We start from the raw sequence: 7,160 nt of genomic DNA, 5'->3' as shown, positions 1-7,160 counted from the left end.
AAAGCCTCGGTATGCACAGATAAGATTTTCAAAGCTCCTAAAAAGCTAACCCAACCATTGAATCTACTAAAAGATTAGTCATAAGTATTTGCTGCCAGATAATGTTAGTTTGTTTCTTTTTATCAGAAAACCTCAGTATAATTCAGAAGCGTGATTTAGATACATTGTGGTCTCTAGCAAAGACTGATTCAAACTGTTTAAACAGAGACCCAAAAAAGTATTTCTAGGTTTAATCTCACCCATAATAGTTTCTAAAGTGGTTTCAAATCGGTAGTTAATTGATTTATTCATTCAGTAACAAACTCAAGAGTTCAGTAAAACAGGTCTTAGGATTTCAGGTGAAGGTAGGAGAGAAACCTAGGTCTGTTAATATCTCACAGTTTGGCACCTACAACACATTTATTCATTCACTAACAAACCCAAGAGTTCAACAAAACAGGTCTTAGGGTTTTTGGTGGAGGTAGGAGAGGAACCAAGGTCTGTTTAACCACCTCACAGTTTGGTATACTATTGAACCTCAGTGGCCATTTTGCTCATTTCTTCATACACAAGCTTGCCAGCCACTGGCATAGGTCCCAAGGTATAAAAGCCTAAAGGGAGAGGAAGACAAGTTCACAGTACCTCTAATAAAAGAAGGGATATAGAAAGCACCGACTATTGGAAAGTTGCAGAGTGTTAGGGGAGTTTGGAGGAGGAATATATTACATTCATTTTCTAGTCAGAAGATCCCAGTGGACTTTGTGAGCAGCTATACTCTCAGCTTAGCTAGACAAGGAGGGAAGGCAGAGCTGAATCGTTGTTCATTGTTCCAGACAATGGCCCCAGAACTTCACAAAGGATTGACCTTGTCAGATGCTCAGGGTAAACATCTCTGCCTTTAAGGTGTGCTATGGGGATGAGTAGGGATCCAGCCCAGAGACCCAGCCTATGACGCCAGGATTTCTAGTGCCTAAACAGGCAAAGTCACGGATAAACCAAATGTGTTGGTCACCATACCCAGGAGGTGTACAACCTCAGACAGGCACTAAAGGAACAAATTGTGCATCAGTGGGTCCTTCCCAAAATGGGAATCTGGGTGGCTCATCTCCCTGGCTACTACATTAACTAGGTATCATTATCCCTTTCATTGTTGTTGTTATTAACAGCTGTTGAGTTGGTTCCGACTCATAGTGACCGGATATAGTGTTTCCAAGGAGCAGCTGATGGGTTTGAAATGCTGACCTTGTGGTTCACTGTCCAGTGCTTATCCTACAGCCCCACATCAGGATAAAGAAAAAAATCAGCTGCATAAAACCTGTTTAAAGTATTTAAGGGCAAAGATGTCAGTCTGAAGACTCAAGTACTCCTGACCCATGCCATGATACTTTCAGTAACCTCATATGCATGTGAAAGTTGGACAATAAATAAAAAAGACCACTCTAGAAGAATTGATGCATTTGAGTCTGGTGTTGGAGAAGAGTGTTAAATGTACCATGGACTGCCAGAAGAACAATCAAACCTGTGCTGGAAGAAGTACAATCAGAATATTCCTTAGAGGCCAGGATGGTGAGACTTCATCTCTCTTACCTCGGACATGTTATCAGGAGGGACCAGTTCCTGGAGAAGGACATCATGCTTGGTAAAGTGGAGGGTCATCAAAAAAATAAGGAGACTCCCAATGAGATGGATTGGCTCAGTGGCAGCAGCAATGGGCTCTAGCTTAGCAGCAGTTGTGAGGATGGAGCAGGAGCCATCAGTGTTTTGTTCTGTTGTACATAGGTAGGGTGGCTATGGGCCAGATGTGACTCAATGGCATCTAACAACAACAAAAACAATTTAAAAAATTAGGCTTGAGGCATTTTAGTAGTTTGCCTGCAAATTAGAACTCTGTCGATTCAAAATATTGAGCCTATGTATTTTATCCATCTGGTAATTCTTGTTCTTTCTTTTCAGTTTCTCTACTGTAATTGGCTCTGAAACTCTTTAAAGGACCAATACACTTGTCTCTGGGCTAGCCCCAAGTGGGGTATTTGAAGGTAGGAATAGTCCCTGCAGTCAGCGTAAGCAAGAGAGGGTCCTTGGAGGAGCAAACAATATGACAATAGGGAAGGAAAGCTGGCACAGCTCCTGGTACCTGGTGCAGAGAGATGATACATTTCTGGACTTTGCTTGAAAAGATTAACAACCCTGGGGCTTGTTTGCTGCAAGGCTCTGGGGTTCCACAGACCCTTTTCCTCCTCCCTGTTCCTCACTAGCTTCCTTTCCCAAGCCAGCAGTAAGCATATGCTAAATGTTATAGAGTTTGCTCACATGAAAATCTACCCTCTTTCCGGGAGGGAGGAAGAACAAGGGAAGGCTGTTCATGGCAAGAGAAGGAAGTGGTTAGAGTGAATTGCATGATTCCTTGGTCTTTTAAGTCTGAAGATGACTAGTTAAATGATTTGATGCACAGACCCTGACCACGATTCTAATGAGCTCAGATAAAGTGGCACAGAAAATTAATGAAAATAAATTAATTTCAAAGAATCCCATTTTATGTCCTCAATTATTAATGGTATTACAGTGTTATTAATGGTGTCAATTATTAATGGCATGAATAATTAAGAAATCGCATCCACACTATGATGTATAAGGATTACAGTGTTGAGTAAATTGCTCAGAATAAATAAATAAACAGACTAGGGTTCACACTTATATTGTTCATCCTTCAACATGTTTCTTAGAGAACATGGGTGCACCTGTCATTGCACTAATATGATTGACAAGGTCTCTATTACTAGGAGAGTCCTGGTGTGGTGCTGCAGGATAAGCACTGGATTTCTAACTGCCGAGTGGGTGGTTCAAACTCACCAGCCACTCCTTGAAAACCCAATACAGGGACACTATGTGTTGGAAATGACTCAACAGCACTTAACAATAAACAACTATTATTAAGACTCCTGCCCAAGTCTTATATTCTGCTGATAACAAGAAAGAAATTAGGTGATCAGGGGCCACATTTCCTTGGCATTTAGAATTTTCCTGGTTGCCTTCCCTCTTGTTCTTGGTAATCTGATAAAAATCCCTTTGTAAAAGCTGTAGGTCACATTATTCTATTTTGAGGATGTCTGACTAATATAGTAAAAGACAGACCTGGCACGGCAGTACCAAATTCCTTTTTCTCAATGTAAAATCTTCCCATCATACTCATTTAACATTCATGAGTTCATTAAATTAGTGTCTACTAGGACCAAGACAAGGAGCTCTGGTAGCATGGTGGGTTCCCTGTTGGGCTGCCAACGACAACTCAGGAGAAGGATTAGGCTTTCTACTTCTGAAAAGATTTACAGCCTCAGAAGCCCTGTGCAGGGACACTATGAGTCGGAACCGACTCCATGGCACATAACAACAACAACAGGAGCAAGACAAGGAGCTCTGGTAGCATGGTGGGTTACCTACTGGGCTGCCAATGACAACTCAGGAGAAAGATGAGGCTTTCTACTTCTGTAAAGATTGACAGCCTTGGAAACCCTATGAGTTGGATTCGACTCTATGGCACACAGCATCAACAGGGACAAGACAAGATCCTGTGCTGGATGCACGACCTATAAAAGTCAGTACCACACGTATGACTAAGGAGCTCTGGTAGCATAGTGGTTACGAGTTGGGCTGCCAACCTCAAGGTCATAAAGATTTACAACCTCAGGAACCCTGTGCAGGGTCACTGTGAGTTGGAACTGACTCCATGGTACTTAACAACAACAACAACAATGCCACATGTATGACTAGCCCTCAGAAACACTATCTAATAGAACTGAAGTGTAAGTATTATTTTCTGTAGAGATCCAAGTAGTAAGTATTGCAAACTTGGGGGCCACAGTGTCTCTGTCACAGTGACACAACTTGTCATCCTAACATGAAAACAGCACAGGCAATATATGAACAAGTGAGTATGGCTGTGTTTCAATAAAACTTATTTATGTCCTTTGAAATTGGAATTTCATTTCATTTTCTTAGGTCATAATATATTAGTCCTCTTTGGGATGTTTTTGTTTTCCCCTAAACATTGAAAGGAATCCTGGTGTGGTGCTGTAGGATAAGCACTGGATGGCTAACCACAAGGTCAGCAGTTCAAACCCACCAACTGCTCTTTGGAAACCCTATGTTGTTACTGTTAAAGTGCTGTAGAGCCTGTTACAATGCATAGCAACACTGTATAGGGGTTATGTCTTGTTTTTAATGTCATGCATCCAGCACAGGATCTGCTGCTGCTGTGTGGAGTCCACAATTCCTTTTTCTCAGTGTAAAATATTCCAATCATATTCACTTAACTATTATGTGTCTATCAAATTAGCGTTGACAAGGAGCAAGACAAGAGTCCCGGTGTGGCACAATGAGTTAATGCACTGGACTGTAAAGTTACTTTGAACCACAAGGTCTGGGATTCAAGCTCACAGCTACTCCTCAGAAACCCTACATAGGATTGCTATGGGTCAGAACCAACTCTATGGCACTTAACAGTGACAAGGAGCAAGACAAAGGAATCCTGGTGGGTTATGCATTGGGCTGCCAACCACAACTCGAGAAAAAGATGAGGCTTTCTGCTCCCATAAAGATTTGCAGCCTTGGGAACCCTATAAAGTGTTGCTATGACTTGGAACTGACTCGGCAGCACTTAACAGCAACCAACATTGCAAAATGTAAAAGCTATTCTTAGCTCATGAGCCAGGCCCTAGACCAGCTCTTGCCTATGGGATGTGATTTACTGTCCCTGCTCTACAGAGTGGACTTAGATAACAGAGAACAGAGATAAGGAACCAGTGGAAGTAGGTGAGGACTTATAGGGGAAGGCCCTGTGTGTGCTTCATGGGGCAGAAGGGTTGATGACTAATGATGTTTGTTCCCCTGAGAAAAATGCAAACTGTCTTTAAGGTACAAGTAAATGAACAAATCCTGGCATGACACTGTAGGTTAAGCACTGGACTGTTAACGTTGGTGGTTCAGACCTATCAACTCCTCTTTGGAAATCCTATATAGAATCGCTATGAGTCTCAACTGACTCAATGGCACTTAACAACAACAATGAACAAAAGCAAAGGGTCATGGAAAAGCCACGTGCGCTCAGAGGGTGTGGCTGAACTGTAGTAGCAGAGAAGACGTGACATATTAGTGACAGGCAAAGGAGACCCTGGACAGAAGGCTCAATCCAAAGGACCTGTGGATACTGAATCAGAGGCAGAGAAGCTGAGTAGCTCCCACCCTGGGCTGCAGCTTTAGAAGGGTTGAGTGTAAACCCCGGCTTTATCACTGTCCCATTGAGCGACTGTCCAGACACATTGTGTTCTATTGTGCTTCACTTTTCTGTGCTTTGCAGATAGTTGTTGTGTACAAGTTAAAGGTCTCCAGGTACCGTTTTGCCCACAGTGTGCACTCACTTTGTGTGTCACATGTTGGGCATTCTCACTGTAGTTCTAGCTTTTTCATAAAGCTACTGTACACTTCATTGATGACAGCAGGGTGTCAGCATAACTTTTCTGTGCTCTGAGAAACCAAAAAGTTCATGTGACTTGCTTCATGGCATTGTTCGCTTTATTGCCACAGTGTGCCAAGTCTGCAACAGAGCTACTTTCCTGTTGTTGTTGCTAAGTGAGTCAAGTCAGTTCTGATTCACAGCGACCTTGCATAGGGTTTCTGAGGAGCAGCTGGTGGGTTTGAACTGCTGACATTGTGGTTCACAGTTCAGTGCTGATTCTACAGTGCCACAGGACCAACGTAATGAGGTTTGAAACTGACAGGGATGCGCTGTCTCACTCGTTAGGAAGCCAGAGTAGAAATTCAGGGTGCTCTCACCTCTAGTCATATATATGTATGTATATAATGTATAACTACATATATACATACATAATACATGGGAAGAGCCTTTCTGTTTTCTCCCAGCTTCTCACAGTCCCAGGTGTTTCTTGGTTTGCAGCTACAACATAACTCCATCTCTGCCTCATCATCACATGGCTGTCTTACATCTGGGTGTTTCTCTTCTATAAGGACACCAGTTATCTAAGATTAGAGTCCACCCCTGTTCAGTACGGCATCCCTTTAACTGATGCACATTAACATATTCTAAGACTCTACCCACCTCCAGCCAAGGGCATATTCACAGGTCCTGGGGGTTAGGACTTCAGCATATCTTTCTGGGGACACACAGTTTAAGCAATAACAATGACTTTAGGCAAATTATTTAACCCTATCAGTCTCATTTCTTATATGTCATTGTCACGGTTTCATCTTCATTACCATTGTCATTGTTGCCAAGTGCTAGTGAATCCGTTCCAACTCATAGTGTGTCCCAATGTTATAGCTTGTGTAGCATTTCCAAGGAGTGGCTGGTGGGTTTGAAAGGCCGACCTTGTGGTTCACAGTTCGATGCTGATCCTACAGTGCCACACTAGGAGTGAGGATTCAGTAGGTGGTATACAGGAACTGCTCTCAGCAGGATTGACTCCTGGTGTTGTCGTTTTATACAAATAATGTGGATGTTACATGATTTTTGCAAAACATTCAACTCCCTCATGTGTAAACTTCCTGTGTGCACGATTCATGTTGTATGTACATACATATTACTTGCATGGAAATGTTATATGTGAAATACAAGGTAAGTGCTCAATAAAGGTTTGCTGCTTCTCAGATTATTTGCTCAACATACAGGTTGAAAAAGTATGGTGAAATAACATCCATTGAAAATCGGAACATGGAATGTACGAAGTATGAATCTGGGGAAATTGGAAGTTGTCAAAAATGAGATGGAACTCATAAACATCGATATCTTAGGCATCAGTGCACAGAAATGGACTGGTATTGGCCATACTAAACCACACAGTTTAGTATGCCGGGAATAAAAAATTGAAGAGGAATGGTGTTGCATTCATTGTCAAAAAGAACATACCCAGATCAGTCATGATGTATAACGCTGTCTGCGATAGGATAATATCCATTCGCCTACAGGAAAAAAGGAGCTCTGGTAGAGTAGTGGTTACAAGTCAGGCTGCCAACCTCAAGGTCAGCAGTTCAAAACTACCAGTGGTTCCGCAGGAGAAAGATAAGGCATTCTGTTCCTGTAAAGATTTACAGCCTCAGAAACCCTGTGCAATGTCACTATGAGTCAGAACCGACTCCACGGTACTTAACAACAACAACACAGGAAAACC

The sequence above is a fragment of the Chrysochloris asiatica genome, unplaced genomic scaffold (assembly GCF_000296735.1).
Source record: "Chrysochloris asiatica unplaced genomic scaffold, ChrAsi1.0 scaffold00001, whole genome shotgun sequence".
Classification (NCBI taxonomy): domain Eukaryota; kingdom Metazoa; phylum Chordata; class Mammalia; order Afrosoricida; family Chrysochloridae; genus Chrysochloris; species Chrysochloris asiatica.
This window is presented reverse-complemented; position numbering follows the sequence as displayed.